The sequence below is a fragment of the Cheilinus undulatus genome, linkage group 10 (assembly GCF_018320785.1).
Source record: "Cheilinus undulatus linkage group 10, ASM1832078v1, whole genome shotgun sequence".
NCBI lineage: Eukaryota > Metazoa > Chordata > Actinopteri > Labriformes > Labridae > Cheilinus > Cheilinus undulatus.
Window position 1 is genome coordinate 48,472,289 of NC_054874.1, and position 13,395 is coordinate 48,485,683.

Below are 13,395 nucleotides of genomic sequence, written 5' to 3' on the forward strand. Positions count from 1 at the left end.
AGGGGGTTTAAAAGTGGCAAAGAGAAAGTGGTTGAAATGGGTATGAAGTTGCAAAAATTAGGCTACATGGGCAACAATTCGGAAAAGTCTCCGAAACAGGTTAAAAGTGCCAAAAATAGGCAGATAAAGTGGTGAAAAAATGTTAAAAATGGAAGGGTTAAATGATTTCAACACTTTAAACCAAAAATAGATTCACTTTTCTTTAAAATCAATGAGAGAACTGTTAGCCAGGATGCTAGCACCAATGCTACTGAAGCAACACACATGACTGGATACCATCAATAAATAACGACTGGGGAGGGACCAGTCTCTGGGTTTATCAGGGGCCGTTCTCTGGGTTCATCAGGGGCCAGTCTCTGGGTTTTATCAGGGGCCGTTCTCTGGGTTCATCAGGGGCCAGTCTCTGGGTTTTATCAGGGGCCATTCTCTGGGTTCATCAGGGTCCATTCTCTGGGTTTATCAGGGGCCAGTCTCTGGGTTTATCAGGGGCCAGTCTCTGGGTTTATCAGGGGCCAGTCTCTGGGTTTATCAGGGGCCAGTCTCTGGGTTTATCAGGGGCCTGTCTCTTGGTTTATCAGGGTGAATCTGTGATAAAATATATCATCCAAACTTGTTTAAGCTAAAGAAGAAACAGGATGTTTTTCTAAAATAAAAAATTAAACTAAAAAGAAGGATTTCAGCTCTCGTGTGCTTCTTCTATAAAGTTAAAGGTTTCCTGTCATCATGTGCTCCTGGGTAGAAGGACTGACAGAGCTGCACAGGGCCTCTGCTGTTTTATGAGTAATATATCCCCTTTAAAGGTGCATTTCACATATATTTCAGTGCTTTTGCTCCATACAGTGTGAGGATAATAAACTGATAAAACAATAGGAACCTGTGAGGTGTTTTCCCTCTTTAAATCAAACCTTTCCGTTTCTCTGCTGACGCTCACTCCGCAGCTCCTCCGCTCCCACGAGACGATAAAACATCTTAACGGGGGGCGAAGACTGGGAGCAGGATTCTGTTTCTGCAAATGATGATTTATTCTAAAAACAGGAAGACTTCCACAGAATAAAAACACACGTTCAGCTCAGAGTTTAGCCTGACATTCAGCTTAAATTGGTTCAAAGGTAGAAGATAAAACAGGGCCAATTTTACAGGAAAGTCTTTGTTATCAGCAGAGACGGTGATGGTGTATGGTGGCCCTGCATGGACAAATACAAAAACATTTGATTCAACAGTAAAATAATAGGAGTGGCAATAAAAAAATGTGTGAATAAAAAAAAATGTGTCATGATGCATGAAAAGATTGCAAAATGTCCTATACTGGAAAAAGATTTCTAAATAATAAAAAAAAAAGAAAAAAAAAGAAAAAAAAAACATCCTAACACTTGATGAAATGCAAACATTTTACGGGTAAAAGGTTAAAACATTTCTTTAAGCGAGGAATTGTAAAAACTTTCAAAAATTCTAGGAAGACTCACATATTTTGTGATTTCATAAGTACTAGAAAATTCAATCAAATTCAAAAACATTTCTACATTTTGTCAATCACTAAAACATTTCTCTACAGCCAAAAATATTCAAACATTTCTGAAGAAAAGTTACAATTCCCAAAAAATGCAAAACATTTTGAAATTTTATAAAATTCCAAAACATTTTCACATGCCATACACTACTAAAACATTTTATGATAGCCAAAAAATCATTAGATTTTACCAAATGCAAAAACGCAAAAACATTTTTGCATTTCAACGAACTGAAAATAATAATAATAATAATAATAATAATAATAATAATAATAATTTCATAAAATGATGAAACAGTTTTGAATGTCATAAAATGCAAAATTATTTCTATGTCACATAAAACACTACGACATTCTATGGAATGCTAAATATATAAAGGTTTTGTGAAAAGCTTAAACATTTCTCAGCCTTCAAAAAATTAAAAATGTAATTTAAAAAATAAATGAATAATAATTTGAAAACTATATATACACACACACACACTGCAAAATGCTAAAATATTTAAGTATTTTATGAAAGTCAAAGACCTCTTGTGAAACTCCAAAAAAAGTTTAATAAAACACAATAATGTTTAATGAAATGGATTCAACTGACTTAAAAACAATCATATTACACAAAATATTCACTAAACATAAAAACATTTTGTGCAAAAAAAAAAAAAAAAAAAAAAAATATATATATATATATATATACACACACACACACACATTTATATCTGTATGTGTATATTTGCGCTTTAATGTAAAAATAATTTTTGTATTCAGTGACTTTTTTTGCTGTTGTCCTTCAGGGCCTCCGTACCGACGAGTGCACTCTTTAGAACCCTGTAGAGTTAGTTTTCTTAGAAAGCTCTGATTGGTCGATGTGTTTTCGGTTTAAATTTAAAATCAATATCAGCTGTTCAGAGACCCTAGCCAGGAGTCTGATGGTGTGTTTAAAGGTCAAAGGTCACCTCCATCACTCTAACTCACCTCTCTGCAGGTGACACTGAAGCTGTAAATGGTGTTGGAGAACAAGTGTTGATCTAAGGGGGGGCGGGGGGTTCCTGACCTCCATGTAAGCCTCGGCCATTAAAGTGGGACGGTGATGGTCAGACAGCCGAGGAGGGGGGAGGACGGGGGAGGAGGAGGGAGGAGGGAGGAGCTGTGTTCCAGGTAATTAGAGCTCGGCCTCCTCGTACGCTCTGACACTATGGGGGGATTTATTGCCCCCGCTCGGGCGACTTGTCCACCCATCTAATTGCAATATTAGCGTGTAATAACGGCCGAGTAACGGCGATCCGTCAGCGCGGCGTTCTGCTGCCTCGGCAGGATTTCAGCCATTAACGGGCGAACACAGGAAACAAAGCGACCTCTGAGAGGAGCATCAGCGCACATTTATATTCAGCCGCACACGGGCCAGCTAGTGACCGGCAGAAGAGCTTCATCTGAGCATCAGAGCTCAGAGAGGAGGCTGGATCCACCAGTTAAAGGGTCATTTCGCTGAAATTATCAACAAAGTCAGCTCATATCTTAGTCACAGGTTATCTTTGACTCTTTTCATTGGTTATTGCACATGTTTGATATCAAATATGAACCATCAGAGAACGGTATCTGCAGCCTCTGTTATCCAGCCTAATATATTACTTCTCTCATTAGCCTGTTAGCCTAAAGTGGAGCATGTACTACAAGAGAATGATGACCATTTTAGGTTTGGTCCCTCCTTCTGACCAAAGTCAGTAAGGCCGGATTGTCTGATGGTTCTGGAGATTATCCAGACAGATTTGACTTTGTTGTCTGGAGTGTTTGGAGTGATTCTAGCCTCCCTGATCCTGGTGTGTGGGGCGAACACAGCCATGGTTAAAACACACACAAAACACACTGAAATGACACTTTTAAAATAGTCCCAGAACTTAAACAGTGTCTGAATCAATGCTTTTAAAAAGGTACTGGTACTTAAATAGTGCCTGAATTGATACTTTTAAACAAGTACCGGTACCTAAACAGTGCCTGATCGATACTTTTGAAAAGGTACTGGTACTTAAACGGTGTCTGAAGCACTACTTTTGAATGGTACTGGTACTTAAACCTTTAGGCGCCAGTTTTTTCAAAAAAATATTCAATTTTGATATTAATTTAATTAATATTTCCAAAGGCAGTAGCTTGAAAGTGGTTAGAGATAAAGGCATCCTGTAAATGAGAAAAATCTTCAGTATGACCCAAAGTTTGTGGTGGGAGTAAATTCATTCATCTAATTTGCATATTCTGACATCACCAAGCAGCCTCCACCGCCACTGCTTCTACCACATCTGCTCCTACCTCCGCGGTGTTTTTTTCCTCCCATTACCTCCGTCAATATTCGTGTTTTGACCACCCATGCAACCCTCACCATGTCCCCATGGTGAGGAAAAGCATCGGCTTTGATGTGTGCTGCTTGTGGACTCTCGTGGCACACGGAGTCGCTGTGGCTCCGACCCACTGGCAGTCTTGGTCTCACTGGACAACTGAACATCATCATCACAGGGGTGACTATTCCTCTATTCCTCCCGGCATTGTGAGTGTTCTCGCTACAATCCGCTCTCTTTCTCTTTTTTACACACCGACTACAACCACTTCTACCACTTCCTCGTCTCCTCAACCGGCGGTGAATCTATCAAACTCTCTCTCTCTCCAAAACTTTGAATAGAAACACGCCCACAAATGCTGCTGGGATTGAAGTTACTCATGTCCGCCATCTCCTGGTGTAAAGTAGTAACAACACTAGGCACCATATCTGCAGCTACAGCCTGTTTAATTCAGCAATATTGCTTGTCGCAATTTTGCAACTTTGGCGCTTAAAGGGTTAAACGGTGCCTGCATCAACCTTTTTTCAACAGTACTGGTACTTAAACGGTGTCTGACTTGATACTTTTAAAATGGTACTGGTACCTAAATGATGCCTGAATAGATACTTTTTAAATGTTACTGGTACTTTATCAAGGTCTGAATCGATACTTTCAGGAGGAAATAAAACAATAATGGTCAGTGGCACCAACTGCAAATGCCTTTGCAATTATAAATTTCACTTTGAACAAATTTATAGGATTCATCAATAAAACCTTTACTTACTCAAAAAAAAAGTTTTACTTTTCCCTAACAATTCCATACTCTTCACTACATTTTTTGGATTTATTATCTTTTATGTCTTTTAAATGTGTTTGACCCACTAGATCTCACAAATGTCACTTGAACATTTTAACTACTTATTTATTAATAATACTTGATTCTATTTTATTTTAGTGTTTTAATTAAATGTAAATCATTAAGTTAAATATAATAATAATACATGATGATCTGTTATTTATGTGCACACAAACTTAATTTTCCCCTTCACAAATCAGACCCTGGGCCCCCCAACCTAAAACTCTAGATCCACCCCTGCTCTGAAACTAATGAACACACATGACATGAGTCAGCTGCAGGACAGAGAGATCTGTGATGACAGCATTCATAACAGAGAAACTTTGACCCAGGTAAAAGTCAGACAACCTTTCACTGATCTGATCATCTGCTCATCTCTGTCCGCTTTCAGACTTTTAAAACATTTCATATTGAGGCAGACAAAAACCAGGTTAAACTGTCTCTGTGTCTGTCGTCTGCCACACAGAACTGGGATCCAAACCTGACCAGTAGTCTGCAGGTCAAAGGTCACCGCAGGGACGAGATGATGGATGGATGTTCAGTGACGATGGAGGCGGGACATAAACATGACAAAGATCAGTCCTCACAGAAGCAGGAATAACAATGAGACAGTGATTTACGTGAATTCACAACATTAAACGGCTTTACTGTAGCTGCAGAGACACAGCATTAGCATGATGGTCACTAAACGCACTAAAACACCCCCATAACCAACACCCCCCATCTCTGTGTATATATGCTGCATTCATGTCTGTGTGTGTTCATGCTAGTGTGTAGATGTGTTAAGGTTGTGTAGATGTTGGTGTGTATATCAGAGGAGGTCAGAGTCATAAATGGTGTATTTCTTAACGAGCTCTAAAATGCAGAGCAACCAGCAGAGCTGCAGTAAATCAGTCTGCAGAGATGTGTGACTGAGTGTTCATATAAACACAGTAACTGTATGTGGATGTGTGTATTTGTGTGTTAATTGTGTGATTCCTTGGTTTCTAGATTTGTGTCATCGGCCTGTTGTGTCCTAATTAAAGCGTCTCGTTAGACATAACACCTCGTTGAGACTCTACATGTTGACAGACGATCACTACAGACTATAGGGTAACTGTGCAGCACAAGGGTGTCTAAACTGGTTTGACTTCCTGTCCCCATCTGACTGTCACCCATCACCAGGATCGCAGTAACAGCCTCATAAAGGAATCTTAAGGTTCCAGGACCCATCAGCCCTGAACCTGAAGGTTTTATCCTGATAATTAAGGCCCCATGTAGGACGCCTCACTGCAAAACTGGAGAGTAAGCAAACAAAAAAAATGATGGTTCTGGTTCAAATAATCCTTCTTTAAAAAGAATTTTTATTCTTTATCCTAAGAAACACAGGGCAGAATTTTACCCACAATGCTTTGTGTCTGTACATGTTGATAGGAGGGGGAGGGGGTGCTGATTGGATGTATAGAATCCATCTCATGTGTGAGAGGACACACAGAGAGGTGACAGAACCTCCACAAACACCAATCAGCTCCTCTCAAACATCAGACCTCCTCCTGGTGTTCCGGCGTGTTCTAACACGCGTGTTCTGTATGGATTCTCTCTTATAGGTGTGTGCGCTCTGAATGTGTGTATCTGAGTGTGTATTTCATGTGTGTGAGTGCTGGCTGTCGTCCGGAGTCTCATCGAGCCAACCTGAAGTTGGTACCGACCCCTCCTCCCTCCTCCTGACCTCCGGCCAATCAGAGCCGGTCTTTGTGACGGACAGACGCTGACTCCAAGGACACGAGGGCGGAGGGATTAGACACCAGGATGAGAGCGGCGTTTATAGAGGAGTGGGCATGGGAAGATTGGAGCCGTCTGATTGGCTGACAAAGTTTATGTCAAAGAAAGGTGAGGCTTTGGATAAATAAATAAATGAATATTATAGACTACAGACTACTACTACTTTGACCAAGAGCTCATTCACATCCATGTAAACAAACATCAGCCTATTACAGGTATATACGACCCAAATTCCAAAAAAGTTGGGACACTGTGTAAGATGTAAACAAGAACAATGGTTGTAAAATCTTAAAAAACCCATACTTGATTCACAATAGATCAAAAACAACATATCAGATGAAACTGAGACATTTTAGAGGTTTCAGGAAAAATAGCTAATTTGAAATTTGATGGCAGCAACACGTCTCAAAAAAGTAGGGACGGAGGCAACAAAAGGCTGGAAAAATTGAAGCTGGAACTTTGCAACTAATTAGATTAATTTTCAACAGGTCAGTCACATGACTGGGTATAAAAGGAGCATTTTAAAAAGGAGAGTCTCTCAGAAGTGAAGATGGGCAGAGGTTCACCAATCTGTGAAAAACTGAGTCTAAAATTGTGGAACAATTTCAGAAAAATTGTGAAGACTTTGAATCTCCCTCCAGTCCATAAAATCATCAACAGACTGAGAGAATCTGGAGAAATCTCTGTGAGCAAGGGACAAGGCTGAAGGGGCCCTCAGGGGCCACTGCATTAAAAACAGGCATAATTCTGGACTGAAATCACTGCATGGTCTCAGGAATATTCCAGAAATCATCGTCTGTCAACACAGTCGGCCGTGCCATCCACCAATGACAGTTAAAGCTGGATCATGGAGAGAAGAAGCCATATGTGAACAGGATCCAGAAACACCGCTGTCTTCTCTGGACCAAAGCTCATTTAACATGGACTGAGGAGACATGGAAAACTGTTCTGTGGTCAGAGGAATCAAATTGTGAAATTCTTGTTTGAAACTACGGATGCCGTGTAATATTTCTTATGAAATGGTCAAATGTTTGAGTTTCAACATCTGATATGTTGTTTACAGGGCTTGACATCAACTTTTTTGCTCACTGGCCACCGTGGCTATTTGTTTTTGAAAAGTTACTTGCCTCTGAGCATTTCCACTGGCCATAGTTGTGTTGATGGGAAACTATGTGTTACATGCCAAATTGGGTATATCCGGTATGAGATGAAACACATGAAACACTTCCTTCTTTATTAATGGATACTAAGTTTATACTAATATTAAAACAATGAATTTTAATTAACTTTATTCAAAAATCAGAAATGCAACTGGTTTCATCTAAGTCTCACTCAGCAAAATATCCACACTGATGTATTCAACAGGCTAAAGTGGCTAGCTGAAGTCAATCTGGTACCTGCCACAGCTGAAATCCACCTGCATTTGGCTAGTTAGTTGGTGTAAATGTCAAGCCCTGGTTGTTTATGTTCTGTTGTGAATCAAATATGGGTTTATGATATCTGACGATCATTGACTTCTGTCCTTGTTTACATTTTACACAGCATCCCAACTTTTTGGAACTGGGGTTGTACGAATAACAAAGAAGAATTATTTATAATTTCTATGGAGAGCCAAAGCTTCTTATGTCTCTTGTCGTGAGTATCTTAAGTTGTTTTAGGAGAGTCAGCTCCAGCGTGGATCATCATCAGAAACATCTTCATGTCCAAAAAACATCAGGACTCCCCTCACAACAACAGCTGATGATAGGATTTAAATAGACATTATCAAAGGAAGCACAAAGGTGAGTCATTCTCAGGTGACTTCTACTGAAATCTCCAGAATCTTCAACATCGGCTCAAACATCAACCCAAAAGTCAAACTCCACTCTCCGACCTCCTGATGTGAAACGAGCGTCACAAACCAGACTGAACCGTCTGAATCAAACCTCCGCTTTGAGAAGAGGACACAGCAAGACCAGAGAGAGAGTCCATGAACAGGTAAGGTCCTACCTGTCGATGATGACGGGGTCAGAGGGCGTCTCGTTGCGGTTTCCACAGCTCTTCTTGTCACAACACCGACTGAAAGAGAAAACCAGAAATCAACTTTAATATTCCCGGTTTAAATCCTGGTAGGACGGGGTCTGTCTGGGTCTGCTCCAGCAAACCTATGACCCAGTCTGGGATGAAGTTAGACAGGAAAGAGAGCGAACCGGTCAAAGAAAGAAGGAGATAATGATGCTACAGATGTTAGGGGACAGAAGTTTGGGACAGCCAAACAAACAGACAAAAGTTAGTAGAATTAACCAATCCTCTGTACTTTTTATTTTCTAGAGTGGCCCGATACACCATCATAATTCATACACATCAATAACGTAAAATAAAAATCAATACCTGAAATCACAAATAAAAGTCCAACAGATGACACAAACTTCACAACTGAATATTCTTATGAAGAAAACATCACTATGTCCTGGAAACTTTTTTAAAAAATGATAAAATTGAAAATCTATGAAACAGAGATGTTTCTGGAGTCCAAAATTCAGGCTTTTATTTTGAAAGGCAGCCCTCACAAACACACTCTCACAGCCTCGCTCTCTCTGTCCAGCTGGGTGGGGTCCAAGCCAAGGTCACTAACAGTTGGACGACGCCCAGCGATGGAAGCATCACTATGCCCCCCCCACCCCACCACCTCCCTCTCCACCTGACCCCCGGCGCCGGCGCCCCTGACAACCAGCCAGCCAACCAAACGGCAGCTCGCCAAACGGCCGTCCAGGTAGCCAGAGGGCAAACTGACCGCCGAGTGATTCATAGAGTCCAGCACGAAACTAAAACCGGTCCACCATCTGTAGAGCATCCGGAGGGAGGGAGCGCTGGGTTTATATCTGTGTCTGCAGGGGGCAGGCGGTGCCAGCGGGGCCCGCGGTGGTCGGGGTCAGCGTGGCATGTTAAACAGCAGAGGACAGAGTCCAGCGCATTAATATCCATCAGAGGAGAAACCTGCTGCACGCTCCCAATGATGGAGGGTTTGAACGTGCTGTGTTTAGTGTCTGATGGCTGGAGGCTGTCAGTGAATGCATCACGAGGTTCAGGGTCAAACAGGGAACATAATCACATCTTTACTGCACTAATACGATGTTTGCGTTTAAAACTAATGAGGAAAATATAAAAAAATAAAGTCTGATTGGTCAGTGGAGTTTAAGGACGGCTGATTTTAAATCAGAAAAAGAGAAATCCAAAAATCACAAAACAAACTTTTTCACTAATGTTTAAAAACACAAAACAAAACAGATAAAAAAAAAACCTGCCTGTGGCTCTTTCAGATGGTTCAGATTAAAAAGAAACTGTTTTCAGTTTTTCTTTTTTCTTTTCATTCAGTCCCTCAAAAGATGAATAAATGCAATAAAGTTGATTTTTCTTTTTTTGTTTTTGTTTCGACCAAAAAGCAAAATCAAAGTAATAAATAACATTTTTTGTCTTACAACATCTGCACAGAGTCACACGTATGGAGGGAAAAGAATGTTACATCACCAGTGTTCTATTCTTTGATCTTCCTTTTTTATCCAAACAAAAACAATAGGATGAAAATTAATTGTTTAATAATTAATTTTTAGATTCTTTTAGAAAAAAGACAATTGGAAAACAAAAAAGATGAAACAAAGGAAAAAAAAATCATTTTTTTGTTTCCTAAATTATTATGAACTGCCTGATAGAGCAAAGGGCATGCGTGGTCAGTGTATTTTCTGGTTAATGGAAAAAAAAAAAAGAAAAAGAAAAAAGAAAAATTCCAAAATTAAGAAACAAACTGCTTCACAATAATGGTTTAAAAATATGGTAAAAAAAAAAAAACTGCCCTTAATCAAATTGCCCTCTAAACCAGGAAGATATGAAAATTGAAAAAGAAATACGATCTTTTCTGTTTCTTTTCTGTTTGTTTGTTTCCAAAATATTTTTTTAAAATGAAAAACATTCAATTTTTCATCCTGTTGTTTTTGTGTTCTAATCAAAAAAGGAGATCAAAGTACAGAACAGTGCTGATGTAACATTCTAATAATTTGTAAATTATTTCAGAAAATGTAAAAAAGATAAACTAAAAACAAAAAACAAGAAATGGAAATTAAAAAATTTTTTTTTTCCATTTTTGGATTCTTCATTTACAAAGAACTGCCTTGAAAAATCAAGAAAAAGTTTCTCCGTTAGTTTATTTTATGGCCGTTGGATTTTTGATTTTAAATGACAAATCAAAAATCAAGAAACCAGCTGATTAACCAGGTAAAGGTTTAATATAGAAAAACAAAACATGGAAAAACAAACAATCTGTGTATCATTCGTTCATTTAATATTTGGTTGATAATTGAATAACAAATAAATGAAAAATTGCTCATTGTTCACTTTAAAAATCTGACAGAGTAGACAATGGGGATAAACAGTGATGTCTGAACTTAGATTATAAATCCAAATAATTATAACTGACTGTAGATAAATAAATATTATGGAAACGAAAGGTGAACCAAACTCTCTGCATGCTCTGATTTATATCGTTTTCTTTAGTTCTTACTGGTAGAAGTTTAACTCGTCACCTTTTAATCATTTAGTTTGTCTGATGTATTCAACCGGTGTTACGGTTAAACTGGTGTTAGATTAAATCCACTACACCGCTCACTTCCTGATTTTAAGAATTTTCAACAGTGTCTTTGCTAGTTGGGAAGAAGGGGTTCTCCTACATGAATAAATATTAGAAAAGAAATATAAATGACTGTAGATGTCTGAATAAAACAGAATACATGGCAGGAGCTCATTAATTGTTTTTAATGACTCCTCAAACATTTTGAACAGTGCTGTCTGAACTGAAGCATTTCTATTTTTTCATGATAATACAAGATGAATATTTTAGTCTCATGTAATGCTTGTATGAGATTTTCAGGACCCAAACTCGACTTCAGCAGACAGAAGTGAGAGAAAGATTTCAACGTGTTTTTCTTTGAGCCCTGTTCAGCCAAAAAAAGGAAAAGTTCACATTTTTTTAGCTCCACTGAGTCAGACATGGTGGAAGTTTGTCAGGATGAATTTATGAGAGCAATGATCAGCATCGTTAATAACACCCAAACTATCCTGACATGACGTCTGACACTCAGCCGATAATACCCCGACAGGCTGCTCCGCTCCATCAGTGCAGGGTCATTAACATATCTTCCGGTAATTCTTAAAAATTAATCATATTGCATCTGACCCGCGACGTCCAATTACGCTCCTGCGTCGGCCCCACGCTGTCCTGAATCAAATTGCCATTTGACAAACAAGCGTCAAATCGAGGCTGCGAATGCCAAATGAGACGCGTTATGAATCATTTATCGCGCCGTTTGATCTCTAAGTAGAGAAAAATCATAAACTAAGCGCCGTGTTTGTGCCTCTATATGTGTGTGTGACTGTTGCGCCACAATAATTTATTCCCCCAGCTACTTGGAACCATTAGTGAAAGTTCCAGGAGACCAATTAGCATTGGAAACCCACTGGTGCTGCTGTGGTGACAACCTCCTCCAAACTGCCAAAGAAGTGTTATAAACAAACCGGACCCCAGGAGCACTGCCGGGGCCCCTCCAGGGACCTGGGGCCCCTTTCCAAAGACGAAAACAAACCTTGGCTGAGCGTCCACAATATCGCCTTAATGACGTTTCCCCCCGGGCCGCAAACAGGCTAACACCACGGCCGGCTAATGACTGAGAGGAGTAGCAGCCACGGCAAGGAGAGAGGAGCGTGCTCAGAGAGAGTGAGACTCAAATAAAACAAACAGGGTGTGTTTGTGTTGTTTTTGCTGCTGTCACTCACTCTCAGCACTGATTTCATCTCTCCACAAACACAACCACACTCAGGGGCCTTAGAATAATTCAGCCACAGGAGCCAGTTTGGCCGGCGAGCGGCGACGGGGCCACACAGGCATCATTACCGCTGGCTGCTCCTTGCTGGCCACTTCAGACGTCTCCATGAGTGGAATCTACTTAAAGCACAAAGAGAAGGTTTGTCTGCGCCGCGCTATCACACGCTCACAATAAAAAAAACACACACTCTGAGCGGGCCCTTCAAAGGCTCCCAGAGGGCCGCGTCAGAGGCCGGCGCTCGGATCACAGCGTCCAGATAACCCGACCGGCAGCACAGGGCTCGCTTTCAAAGGGCAACTGTTGTAATTACCCGAAGGCCTGGAACGCCGCAGCAGCCAGGCGCGGTGATTCGAGCCAGCGCCGCCTGGCCGGGACCACGCTTTCCTCTGGGCGAGCGTGGCAGCAGGTTTCTCTCAGCGTCGCCCCGAGCCTGGCAGCCAACGAGGGAGCGAGGTGTCGGCGAGGCGAGGAAAGCGGCCCGGAGCTGGCGGGCTTCAGGGGGCCCGCTGGCGACGCCGGCGTGCCAACCTGGCTGCCGACGTTGCGCCTGCTCACTGGGTTGTGATTGGTAGTTTTGGAAAGCAGCAGTGCCCCGTTTAAGAATGGTTAATGTGCCGCAATCACAAGATGGAGAGGTCACAGCTGATACACTCACACTGTAAAAAATACAGTAAAGAGAGGAGCTGTTTAAAATGGAGAAAGAGGGGATTTTAACTTCCTGCTCACTGCAAAACGACAGGAAATAAGAGGGCCACATTAGTTTAGTCTCTCTACCAGAGGGCCATATTAGTTTAGTCTCTACCAGAGGGCCACATTAGTTTAGTCTCTACCAGAGGGCCACATTAGTTTAGTCTCTACCAGAGGGCCACATTAGTTTAGTCTCTTTACCAGAGGGCCACATCAGTTTAGTCTCTACCAGAGGGCCACATTAGTTTAGTCTCTCTACCAGAGGGCCACATTAGTTTAGTCTCTCTACCAGAGGGCCACATTAGTTTAGTCTCTCTACCAGAGGGCCACATTAGTTTAGTCTCTCTACCAGAGGGCCACATTAGTTTAGTCTCTCTACCAGAGGGCCACATTAGTTTAGTCTCTCTACCAGAGGGCCACATTAGTTTA

The 13,395-nt window shown here is 40.9% G+C and overlaps 1 pseudogene; it reads right to left on the reverse strand.

Moving 5' to 3' along the window:
* LOC121516234 overlaps positions 1 to 13,395 on the reverse strand; it is a 227,414-nt pseudogene that overhangs the window by 155,744 nt on the left and 58,275 nt on the right.